Raw genomic sequence first — 13,911 nt, 5'->3', positions numbered from 1 at the left:
TTAATGTTGCTAATGTTTAATTTCTGGCATGTTGGTAATCTAATGTGAATTATAAATTATGGATTGTTGATGTTATTGTAGATTGAGTTTTTTTTTTCCTTTTAATTCTTAAGGTTATGGATTACTTAATTTAGAAAAAAATATTGTACTTAACGCATTTAATATTTTTAAAAAGTTTAAAGAATCTACTAGACATAAAACTAAATTTTGTGTTTAATAGAAAATTGAACTTTAAATTTTGTGTCCAATAGGCTTGTAAATTTTAGAAGATGTTGAATAGATGAAAGGCCTATATTAGACAAAAAAATGAAAGCTTGGAGACGTATTAAATAAAACATTTGAAAGTTGTTAAAATAATTTAAGCAGTCTAGGGACCTATGTGTTTAATTTGCCTTAAGAAATGAAAATTATGGAACTCAATGCTTAATAATACTTTGTACTTTGTCCTCTAATCCAGGTTATTGTTTTGGATTACAAGTTGGTCAGAAAATATTTAGTTTTAAGGATGAATAAAGAATGGATTAAACTAAGGAATAAGTTATCAGTGGAGTATAGAGAAGGAGTATCACAGTTCTTAGATATGCCAAGGTTTCATGTAAATGATTATGGACAAATAAGATGTCCATGGAAGAATTGTATGAATTCAATTTGGGAAAAGATAGATATTGTGGAACGACATCTATTAACATATAGAATATTTCTCTCATATTGTAAATGGGTATATCATGGAGAGCCAGTAAACTTATCTAGAAATCATACAAGTCATTAAATACAGGATGTTGAAGTAGATAATATAGAGAGTAATGCTATCGAAGAAAATGAGATGTTGAATCTTATAAACGATTTACAAGTTCCAATTGAAAACGAAAATGAAAATGAAGGAAGGATTGAGAATAATGAAATGTTCTTTAATGGTCAAAAAAGAGATACCATGAACTTATTCGAGGATTTAATGACCGAAGCACGTAATGAATTATACCCTGGGTGTTCGCAATTTTCTTCATTAAAGTTTTTAGTAAAGTTGATGCATATCAAAGTTCTGAACGGCTGGAGTAACAAATCGTTTGACATGTTGCTGGAATTGTTAAAAGCAGTGTTTCCAGCCTCTATACCTACTTCCTTTTATGAAGCCAAGCGAAAATTGCGTGATTTAGGCCTAGATTATGAGTTTATTCATGCGTATAAATATGATTGTGTATTGTATTGGAAAGAGTTTGCATATTTGCAACAATGCCCTGTTTGTGATGAGTCTTGGTACAAAGTTAATGATGGTAAAGGTAAAAAAATACCACATAAGGTATTGCGTCATTTTCCATTGATACCGAGATTAAAACGATTGTTTGCATCAAAAGAAGGTGCTTCTGACATGAGATGACATAAAAATAAGCGAGTTGAAACGAATGATGTATTGCGACATCTAGCTGATGCAGAGGGGTGGAAACATTTTGATCGTGAATTCCCTCATTTCGCTTTAGATCCTCGAAATGTTCGTTTGGGATTAGCTTCAGATGGCTTCAATCCGTTTGGATATATGAGCACTTCTTATAGTATGTGGCCTGTGGTAATAATTCCTTATAATTTGCCCCCTTGGAAATGCATGAAAGAAACAAACTTCTTCATGTCTTTGCTCATACCTGGTCCAAAATCTCCTGGAAATAAAATTGATGTTTACTTACAACCGTTGATTGAAGAGTTGAAAGAGTTGTGGACAATTGGTGTGCGAATTTATGATTCTGTTGCTGGTGAGTTTTTTCAACTATATGCTACCTTATTATGGACGATTAATGACTTCCCTGCGTACGGTGACTTATTTGGGTGGAGTACAAAAGGTTATCAAGCATGTCCAATATGCAAAGAATATAACTCGTCCTTCGGGATAAGAGGAAAAATATCATTTATGGGACATCGACGTTATCTTTCAGAGAATCATAGTTGGTGTCGAAGTAGACAACATGATGGAAAAGTTGAACGTAGACCTCCACCAGTCGTAATGAATGGAGGAGAGATATTACAACAAATAAATACGCTAAACTTTTCTGTGCTTAGCAAACATCCATCGAAGCAAGATAAAAAAAGAAAGTGAATTCTAAACTGGACTAAAAAAAGTATTTTTTTCCAACTTCCATATTGGTCTAGACTATTGTTACGACATAAATTGGATGTAATGCATATTGAAAAAATTATATGCGACAATTTGGTGGGCACATTGTTAAATATTGAAGGAAAGACAAAGGATACAACGAACGCTCGATTGGACTTACAAGATTTGAAGATAAGAAAGGATCTACACTTGATACAGGTTGAGAATAGATTGTAAAACCACACGCAGCATACACATTAACAAATGGTGAACGAATTTTATTTTGTAAGTATTTGAAATCAAAGAAATTCCCTGGTGGATTCGTATCTACATATCACGATGTGTCAATGACAAAGATGGAAAAATATCGGGGCTGAAAACACTCGACTGTCATGTGTTGCTTCATAGACTACTCTTTATTGGTATTTGAGCATACCCGAAGAATGTATCCACTATTATTGTTGAGTTGTGTACATTCTTTTGCGACTTATGTACAAAGACAATATGTGTAAGTGATTTGAACAGACTACAAGCAGACATCATAGTCATACTTTGTAAATTGGAGAGAATATCCCCACATGTCTTTTTCGATGTAATGGTACACCTTGCAGTTCATCTACCATATGAAACCAAAGTGGTGGGTCCAGTTAGTTCAGAAACCACTTCAGATGTAGGAAATGTCTGTGACGAACTGGAAGAATAGAAAGAAATTACCGTTCGATCACGTAGGTGGATTGAAGTTATTCCTGCAAATTCAGACAGAGTTACAGGATGTTTTCTAGAAATAGGACGTGTTAACCTATTTAGGGAAACACACTCTAAAGGTGGAAAGTTTGTAAACGAGGCAGCTGAAAGTGCACATGTAACATTTTTTTCTTTATTGTCGTATTTTTTTTCCACTTTTAACTTTAGTCGCTCATTCTTACCCATTTAATTATTATGTCTAGCATCAAATGTTGGAATTACAATCCGGCCCCAGTATTGTAGAAGGTTCTCGACTACTAACAGGGATGAAATCTGTGAGACGGTTTTGGGTAGACGACCCGGATATTCAAAAGGTCTAGGTTGGGGCCCTAAGCCTAAGTTAAGAAGGAGTACCATGTCATCAAGCTCGTCATCTACTCAAGGAACGGAGGCGGGAATGGATGAATTGAGAGTCAATTTCCAACAGTCTCAGTTGAGGATTAAGGAACTCGAAGACGTTCAGAGAAGAATGCAAGAGGATCATGCGAGACAAATGGAAGAAATGAAAAAGAAGATTGAAGACATGGTACGATCACATAGAGGAGGCTCATCAAATTAGGTATGATTACTACATTATTTAGTTGTGTAATACATTGCTATCCTGCAGTTATGGTAGCAAAGTTTAGTTATGTCTTTAGTTATGTCATTTAAAGCTTCAACAATCTCATACAAATTAGATAAGCATCCCACCATGCCTTGATGTTTCAAAAGCCCAATCACAGTCCCTGAATCTCGCTCTCTCCATGAATATCACTCTCTCCCTGAATCTTGCTCTCTCCATGATTCTTGCTCTCTCCCTGAATCTCACTCTCTCCATGAATCTCGCTCTCTCCATGAATCTCACTCTCTCCATGAATCTCGCTCTCTCCTTGAATCTCGCTTGCAAAGATGCCCTCAGCAGCTTCACACCCTGATTGACATCCAAAGTAATAACTTTCTCCACCAAAGCACCAACTTCTTTGGTATTAAACTTGTTCAGGGGAGTAATACTAGAAATGGTGGACATTGGTTTCATAGTCAAATCATCCATCACCATGTAAGTAACCACATCCTTCACAAACCCTCCTCCCGCATTTCTTTTTGCCTGTGTAGTTGCACTATTAGGTGGATTCAAAATTCACAGGCTTGGTTCATAACATACAAATAACTTGGACAAAGATATTTAGGATTACTAGAAACTTTATAGTTAGATCTATAAAAGCATATGTATAACTTCATTTGATCAGCTGAAGATTCAATATTAGGCAAAAGCAAGGTAGAGCCAGACAATGAAACTTTAGGCTTCAAAATGGTGTCTTTGCTCTGATTTGGTTGTAAATATGTGTCATTTAAAGCTTTAACACTCTCATACAAATTAGATAAGCATCCCACCATGCCTTGATGTTTCAAAAGCCCAATCATAGTCCATGTATCTCGCTCTCTCCATGAATCTCGCTCTCTCCCTGAATCTCACTTGCAAAGATGCCCTTAGCAGCTTCACACCCTGATTGACATCCAAAGTAATGACTTTCTCCACCAAAGCACCAACTTCTTTGATATTAAACTTGTTCAGGAGAGTAATACTAGAAATGGTGGACATTGGTTTCACAGTCAAATCATCCATCACCATGTAAGGACTAGAATCTCGCTCTCTCCCTGCCTCTTGCTCTCTCCCACCATGCCTTGCAAAACATATGTTAATTTAATTCAACTTTTTTTAAAATCTTAGAAGAGATCACTATTTTATGCCCTGTTTTAATTTAATTAAGATGTGTAATTGTGCTTTTGTTCGTTCATGCTTGCATATGAATATGATTCATATCATTGAATTTTGTAATGTAAGCAACGAATAAGAAATTCTCAACTGTTATATTCATCCTAAACTCATAATAAATTCTCAACTTTTATATTTAATTAAGATGTGTAATTGTGCTTTTCCTTTTCTTTTGATCTTATTTTTATTATTAAATTAGAGGGAGCCTTAACTTGTGATAACAAAGGAATTAAAAAGGAGACTTAAGCAAATTACATAGCAAAGGTGTAGTTAGCCCAATGAGCCCCAACTATGGATTGGGCTAGAATCAAGGCCCATCCTATCATCAAGAGAAATGAAAGGCCCGTAACAATTGTTATTTCAATATTCCTAAGGCCCAAACTTGCATAAATGGATATGGATTTGAATTGAAAGCTCTCCACTTGGACCCATTAGAATAAAAGAAGAAAGGGTAATTGCAATAAGTGGTACTTTTAGAGGTATTAATTAAGTGAACAATAATATATTTAAAGAATTGCAAAATAAAAAATCTTTCAGTAATAGACTCCATCACTAATAAACTCTTATCAGTGATAAACTCTATCATCAAAAGACTTCTACCAACGATGAAATCTATCACTGATAGACTCTGTTTCTTTCCTCCTTCCAAGAATATTTCTTTACTATTATTCTACCCCATTATCCTATGCATGCACTAATATTATTTTGAGATAAGCTAGCCCTTCTTACATACTTCTCATGCAAATTTATTTTTTACTAGATTTTAATCTAAAAGATCATATAGGACTTTCAAAAATTGAAAAATAGAGGAAATTGAATTGTTTATCGATATAACATTTCAATGTTTTTGTTTTATTGTAGAATGTTGTTCGGAGATGAGGTGGGACAATTGTTGAAGATGTTGTGTTCAAGAAGTGTTCTATATGTTGTTCTCATTTTATTCTTTTATGTATTTCGACTTCGTTTGGATATTGTAATTTTTTACTTGTTATAAAATGGACTTCATTTTCGTTTATGTGAATCTTTATTTGGTTAATATGTTTCACATGATTTCAGATCAAATTTTAAAAAATTTCAAACGATATATTAAATTTTATTACTCCCCACGCATATAGGATCCCCTGCGCACTTTAAAACAGCGTTGGGAGTTGGGGGAACTCCCGACGCTTACATGGCGTCGAGAGTTAAGGGGGAACTCCTGACACATTGTAGCTCGCCGGGAGTTCCTGTAGTGTGTGTTTCCAACTCCCCACTTGGACAAAACCCCAAAATGGTAGGCATATTGAGTCAGCGAAATAGGCTAGTACTCTCACCCATACAAATCAAAGATTTGCCCTCATTGACAGGAGTTCATAATTCACTCAAGATTAAGGTCAAGTTACCTATGATCATCCTAGTGAAAACTTAGTTTCTTCAAGCAACAACGTTATACTGAGAAACCAATCATTTCATAGTCCGGTCTTATATAAACTCTTTATATAGGACACCCCCACTCATGTGTCTCTACATGAACAATATGGATTATATTGTTTGTATCACTTACAACTCATGTACAATTACAAAGTGGGTCATATCCGCAGTGTCACCAGGATAAGGTACCCAACCTTAACCATGTATTATAGATCTTTTAGTCAATATTTCGACACGATCCATTTGTATGTCTACCACATAGTTTTCAAGTTTCATAAAACGATCTTGGATCTTAGTTTATTGGATTGAATTAATGTTATCTAAAAGTCAAATAAAATACTTCTTATTTTATTAAATAAATATTTTTTATTTACAAAATAAAAACTACAAGATAAATGAGATTTAGGACACTAAATTCAGCAACACAAAAGGAACTAAACTCCACCTATGGTAATTGTGCCTTTATCCACAAAATTTGACAAGGTCGAAGTTCTTCTCTCTGATGCTGTCTATTAAGAGGAGAAATTCAAAAAGACCAAAGCATATTTTGATCTTCAGGATGCCATGGTGGAATATGGGGTTTGCTAGAGTATGAAACATAACCTCCATCATCACCCTGAAAAAAGCTCACAGTATCTCCTTGATGATTTTGAGAAGTATGGACAAGATCCTTACGTGTTTCCTACGGATTTAAGGGTTCTAAGAATGGTGATCACAACCCTGAGAATCGTGATCCTCCTCCTCCAATTGTCTGACTCTACCCACATCTCCACTTATTGCTTGAAGTTATCTACATTATTTCTTGCTTTTACTTCGATAGGTTGCTTGTAGCGAGTCCGGTAGATGGTTTCTCGCTTTCTTTTCCTTGTTGTTTGATGCTTCCTTTGGTGAAGACTGTTTGTACTTTAGTTTAACTTAAATAAAGACTTTGTTTGATGCTATCTTGCTTGATTCAAACTTTCCTTCTATTTTATTGAATTAATTGAATTGACTGCAAAGTTTATCTCTATCCTCAAAAAGGAAAAAAAAAACTAATCTAACTACTCATAGTATAAAAAAAATCTGGTCAAACGGTAAAAGAAAAACCTAGCTAAGAGGGTCGGTCGACCTTGACCTCCACTCTCCTAAAAGTCTTTTTTATCTGATTTCCTCCATGCCTCTCGCAAGCTACACATTAGCAGTCCTTTGATGGTCTTTGCTCCCCTTTGACTATTATGGTTCCCCTACTTGTTGAAAACTTCATGACTTGGTGATAGGTAGAAGGAATTGCCCTAAGCTCATGCAAAGTTGTTCTTTCCAAGATAACATTGTATGTTGATGGGTAGTCCCCTACCAGAAGATTGATCATCCTAGTAATCACCCTGGGCTCTTCCTGGAAGGTTACAGGTAATTCAATCACCCCTTCTAGATGCACTTGATCTCCTCCAAAACCAACCAACAAGGTGGGACTGCTCTTCAGCCGAGTCTTCTCAATCTTCATCCTTTTAAAAGTTGCTAACAATAAGACATCTGTCGAACTCCTTACATCCACCAAGATGCAATGTACCTTGACATTTGCAATCATCAAAGTGATCGCTAGGGCATTATTATGTGGTTGATGAAGATTTCTAGCCTCTACTTCTATGAACTCTTATCTTTCTGTCTTCTCCTGTTATCTCATATAATCCTAACCCTTTCAGCTCATTTCTTGCTTGTCCGTGCGATGGCCTTCCTCTTCTGTCCGGAATCTTCTCTTGCTCGTCGTCCAAGGATTACCCTAATCTCCCTTGGTGGGTAATTTTTCCTACCTAGGGATTTATCCTCTCGAGTTGGCTGTGGTTCCCTACTAGCCGACCTTGGTCTTTTATCTCCTTTCTCCTCGATGTACTCTTTGAGAAACTCATTCCTTATCATGGTCTTGATTTTATACTTAAGTTGTACATATTCTCTGATGAGATGTCATGATAAAAGCAATATCTATCCTTATCTCTTTAATGTGGGCCCGATTTCATCTTTTCGGACTCTTTCAGGAGATTGATGCGACGTATCTTCATAAGGATTTCTTCTGGCTCCACGGTTGTTAGGGTATACTTTTCAAACTTATATAATGGTCAAAATTCAGTCTGCTTTGTTTCATCTATTCGATGTCTTTTAGATTCATCTCTCCTTGATCTTCCTTCTCGATCTCTACTTGTTGGTCTTGGTGATACTTTCCTTAACTCGTGGGCTACTCCCTTTTACCAGAGTAACTATTATGTATTCATGTATTTCTAGGCCCGTGTAAAACGTATGATTTGGCCTCTTTTTTTCCTAATGATCTCATGAACTTTATATCTCTTAATCCGTTTACCAAGGCCATTAAAGCCCCCTCGTCTGTATAACTATCTACCTATAGCTTTTCTGTATTAAAACGTGTTATGTACTCCTGCAATGTCTCGCCATACTTCTGCTTTATTGATAGAAGATGGGTCGTCGGCTTTCTCTGGTCTCGTCCACCTAAGAATTGTGTAACGAATGCTCGTGCTAGATCATGGAATGACCCTATCAACTTCCATTTTAACTTCTGAAACCAATCCCTTGTCAGCCCAAGAGAATGCTTGGCACCTCATCGCATCACAAATCCCATAGCCCTATTATGTTCTTCATGCTTATTTATAGTTTTCTTCATTCCGATTTTTCACTATCCTTATTCCTATTTGGAATAGGGATTGCTCCTGCCAAATCCCCCAAGGAAACGAGGTTGTTTCCTTGAGCTTGGCCTTGGCTTAGGTTGAGGCCGAGCGTAGTGGTGTGGGCTACTTTCTTTTTCCTTTTTCCTTCTACGTTTAACTTTGATTTTTCGCATGTCAAATGTCCTTCTTGTCCTTCTATCCAATTTTACTTATAACATAGGATTTTTTTTTTTGCAATTTTATTTTTAAGTTTAAGGCTATTTTTTAAACGTTTTAAAAGTTTAGGGGTATTTTTTAAAATAAAACACTAAACAGTTTCCATCCAAAACTAACGATAATGGTATTTTTTTTTTTTTCCTGAAAGTTTAAGAGTATTTTGAAAATTTTGAAAGTTCAATTAAATTTTTAATCCAAAATATAAAGTTTATAAGTATTTTGTATAACTTATGAAAAGAAAATCTAAATGCACGTGCAGTTTTGTAGTTTTAATTGAAAAGTTCTAAAATATGGTGGTTTTTTTAGCATGTAATAATTAAATATTATGTAGTGTTATTTTAGTTACTATCAAAGGTTAAAAACGAGATGATGTAATAATTTTTATTTTAATGTTTTAATATTACCGCTTTTGTCATTAAAATCTTCTATATAGTATAAAGTAAAAATTTGTGTGAGTAATTAAATCATCAAATAAGTAGGTTAATATTTTAGTATTGCAATACAAATAATGCAAAAAAAAAAAAAAAAAAAAAAAAAAAAAAACCTTATTTTAATGTTTTCACATCGTCGATATCACTTCCAATACAAGAAATGATGTATTTTTTCATCATGTAACAAGTTTCGTTGGATTAAATTCTCTCAACCTATTCGAAGAGAGAGAGAAAATTAGGAAAAACAAAGATTCTTCTTTATAGCCTAAGTATTTGAAAATTATGTTCAAAGAACAAAAAAAGAAACAAAACAAAACAAAAATTTATACATGAAATCTTGTAGTTTTAATTGAAAAAAAAAAAAAAAAAAGTTTATTTATGTCAACACATAAATATTATTTGAAACCTTGTTTTCACAAAAAGATAGGAAAATTGTTATTTGAAACCTAAAAAGTTCTCGACATTTCAAAATTAACATCTTATCTAAAAACAACTTTTTCTACCATCTTTTTCTTGATTGATATATTTTCAAATTGTCACAATTTAATGTTGGATATATATAGAGTGAAAGAAAGTGAAAGTTTGGTAAAAAATTTAAACATAAAAATAGATTTAATTGTGTAGATTAATTTCATTGTTTAGAAACGCTTTCAAATTGGATTGAAATTTCAAATTAACATGATGTTTGATGTAAAAATTTAACATGTATGAAAGCTAAACAATTTAAAATTTAGTTATATTCCAAATTTCACCCAAAATCAAATTTGTTCAAGTTTGGTATTAAATGGTAGACAAAATCTCAAATTAAAATTTGGGCATATTCAAAATCAAATTTAAGCTATAAAATCTCAAATTAAAATTTGGTCATATTTCAAATTTTATTCCAAATCAAATTGTTCGACTTTGAGATTAAATTGTAGATAAAATCTCAAATTACATTTTGGGCATTTTTTAAATTTCATCCCAAATCTAAATCATCCAAATTTATATTTTTATTCTCAAGTCAAATTAATTAAGAATAAAATCTCAAATGTATGTAAAATTCAAATTTGGGTATCTTCCAATTTTTATATCAAATTCATCTAAATTTAGATTCCTATCTCTATTTTCAAAACAAGTTGGTGTAAAATCTCAAATTAAAATTTGGACATATTCCAAATTTTATCCCAAATTCGAGTTAAACTTATGTACTAAATTCATAGTTTGACTGACACATCAATTAGGTCAAATTCAAGAACAAATATATTTGAATTTCGATTCCAACTTTATATTTTTTAAAGATTCATCTACCCATATATGTGCATCAATCTCGAAGAGGGGCATTTGTTGAAGGAGAAATTTTGGACGAATCACAAATTACCACGTCATTTACTAAATTAATGACGAAATTTCAAATAATTGAATTTTCGATTAATTAAAAGTTGTCATGTATCCCAAATTGAAGTTGAAAATACAAATTTTTGAATTCCGATGATGCCACTTTTTTCGTCTTGACCGTTGGATCAAATAAAATTATTTTGGTCAAATTTGATATTATAATTTTGTCTAAAGCCCAATTGAGCCCAAAAATAGACTTAATTTGATCCAAATATGGCTCAAATCCAACCAATTGGGCTCAAGAGCAGCCCATGGACCAACTAAGCCTAAGCCCACGAATCCCACTAGAGAACTCTATAAATAGAGGAGCTCTCTCCATTTGTGGGGTCGACAATTCTACACTCAACAATTAGAAGACACCATAACTCGACATACTTGAAGACTGAAGTCCGATATAAACATTCTTCCAAGACTCCAAGCTCAAGCGTACGCTCTCAATCGGGAGAGAATCAGAGGATGAAGTACTAGAGATCGAATCACATTGCACCAAATCAACACCAACTCAAGTTCAACTTCATGAAACAAGTTTCTCCAGAAGCTTCATGCGAACACTAATCCTCCAAGAAGATTATCAAGTCCAAAGGTCGATCGTGCAAGAAGATCAACCAGCCCAAAGGCCGATCGTGCAAGAAGATCAACAAGCCTAAAGGCTGATCATCTAGGAAGAGCAACAAGTCCAAAGGTCGATCATTCAAGAAGATTAACAAGCCTAAAAATCGATCATCTAAGAAGGTCAACAAACTCAAAGGCCGATCATTCAAGAAGATCAACCAATTTAAATATTAAAGTTTATTTTGAATGCATCAAAGAATTATTGTGTTAAAGATTGTATTTATTATACTAAAATTAATACAATACAAAGTTCAAATTCCACGAATTAAATTTCTCTTGAAATCTTCTGTGAACAATACTCCAAAAGTTTTGTCATATACAAAAATCACCTAAGAAAAAAAAATACGTAAAACAAAAGTACTTTTGAAAATTTTTACTATAAAATATAAATATTTTTGAGATTTTTCTATTTATAAAATTTACCTTTATTGGCCTTTTCAAATATAAAAAAACATTTAAAAGTTGTGTATTTTTGGAATTTTTCTATAAAATGTAAATATTTTTAAATATTTGTTTATATTTAAAAAGCCCCTAAAACAAATTAGATTTTGAATGTTTACAAACGAATAAAATTATGGTTTTCGGATTATATTTAATCATTTATAATAAATTTTACGATAAGGACAAAATTGACTTCTTTTGAGAAATCTAAAATTTGAAATAAAATCTTTCAAAGTGAACTTTACAAGAATTGGAATAATGTGAGTACAAAAGCATGAGTGAAATAAATTATAAAACCTCAATATTCTTTATCATTTATAAATGATAAATACGAAGATGTTTTTCCATTTCAGTTTTTTATTATTATTGTTGTTGTTATTATTATTATTATATTATTTTTAAAAAACATGGAGATGTTTAATTGATTCTTAACCAATGTGTGATATGCAAATTCTGAAGGTTAATGTCTCCTTTGATAATCATTTGATTTTTAGTTTTTAATTTTTAGAATATTAAGCCTATAAATGCTAATTCCATCTCTAACTTTCATGCTTTATAATCTAACTTTTACCTATGTTTCAAAAAATCAAGTCAATTTTTGAAAGCTAAAAAAGTAATTTAAATTTTTTTTTTAATTTTTTTAGAAATTGCCTAAGATTTCAAGCCTTGCAATTAAGAAAGATGCTAACTATGGTAAAAAAAAAAAGGAGAAGAAATCAATTTAATTTTCAAAAATCAAAAACAGAAAACAAAATAGTTATCAAACGGGACCTAAAACAAAATCATCAAAATGAACTAGTTCAATTGCCATTCAAAGGTCCGATACTCTAACTTACCTATTTAAAAAAAAAAAAGACAAGTAATATCTTATAGGAATTAGAATAATGAGAAGAAATGTATGACTAAAATAATTTTTTTTTTAATTGTAATATTCTCCATCTTTAAATATTAAATTATTGAGATGTCGGAGAATGAATTCGCTATATTCTCAAAATAACTTTTTAATCGAAAATTGGGAAATAGGAGAGAATTCCTCACCCATTTAAAGAGAAATTATTGAAAACGAAAACTTATGAATGAAGACACTATGAGAATTTTTATGAAAGCCTTCATTTGCTTCACTTCAATTGAAGTTTTATTTTTCCAATTGTATCCTAATTTTGCTTCAAATAATAAACAAAAATAGTCAAACTTTTGAAAATCTTGCCCTATCGTTAAGATATAAGTTTTCATGAGAGGTAAATCAAGTTTACAATATTAATTACTTTTGCTGTTTACTTGCTTTTAGTCATGGTAATGAGATATAGTACCCGCCTTGAAATTTGTAATCAAATTATATAATCTAATTGAGAAATGAAGGGTGTTCAATTTGATTGTAGTTGAAAATTATGTGGGATCCACCACATTTATCATTATCGTTATTGTTACTGTAACAATAAGAAAATTATGAATTTATCACATTTATTGTTACCTTTATCGTTATCATTACTGTTACTGTTATCTTTGTTGTTACCGCTAGGATGAAGCAGTAATAGTAACGATAATGGTAATAGTAAAATATGACAGATTTATAATTTTGGATAAACGCGATCAAAAGCAATTCAATTATGTTTGCTAATCAACCCTATTACGATTCATCCATCAATGAAATCTCATTCCGATTATACCAATCTTCATTACGATTTGGTAAACGTGGCCTTAGTCTCATTTTATTGCTTGAGTTTTTTTACGTTATAATAGAAATATTGATTCATCCATCATATTAATGTAGAAATATTTATGAAAATATCGAAATGTGGAACGAAATCAATATCATGGGAGTAACTAGAAACCATGGAAATGGAATCATATTTCCCACGTTTTTCACACATTCTTTCAACCTTTGTCTTTGAAATATCTCAAATGTTTATAATAGTGGTATTTATAACTATTTATAACCTACAATTAAGTATAATAAATACTATTTCTAAACTTTCTTTGCTACATTATTTACTATTTTCCATTCATTCTCTCTTGTTTACTATTTTCTATCAAACTAAAATAGTTTATACCCCAAACACAAACTATTATTAGGAGGGGTTCGCCAGTTAGATTGGATTGGGTTGAAATACTTTATAGACCCAATCCAATTGTTTGAGTTATAAGTTTCATCAAAATAACCCATATCAAATAACGAACCCAATCCAACCTAACCAC

At 32.4% G+C, this 13,911-nt stretch overlaps 1 pseudogene; it reads left to right on the top strand.

Moving 5' to 3' along the window:
* The first annotated feature begins 505 nt into the window (after nt 1-505).
* Nucleotides 506-2,510, top strand: LOC150035153 (uncharacterized; annotated as a pseudogene).
* Nucleotides 2,511-13,911: the final 11,401 nt, after the last annotated feature.

Source organism: Benincasa hispida, chromosome 7 (genome assembly GCF_027475165.1).
Source record: "Benincasa hispida cultivar pf3 chromosome 7, pf3_genome.v1.1, whole genome shotgun sequence".
Classification (NCBI taxonomy): domain Eukaryota; kingdom Viridiplantae; phylum Streptophyta; class Magnoliopsida; order Cucurbitales; family Cucurbitaceae; genus Benincasa; species Benincasa hispida.
The sequence above is the reverse complement of the archived record's forward strand: the minus strand, read 5'-3'. Positions and strand labels throughout refer to the sequence as shown.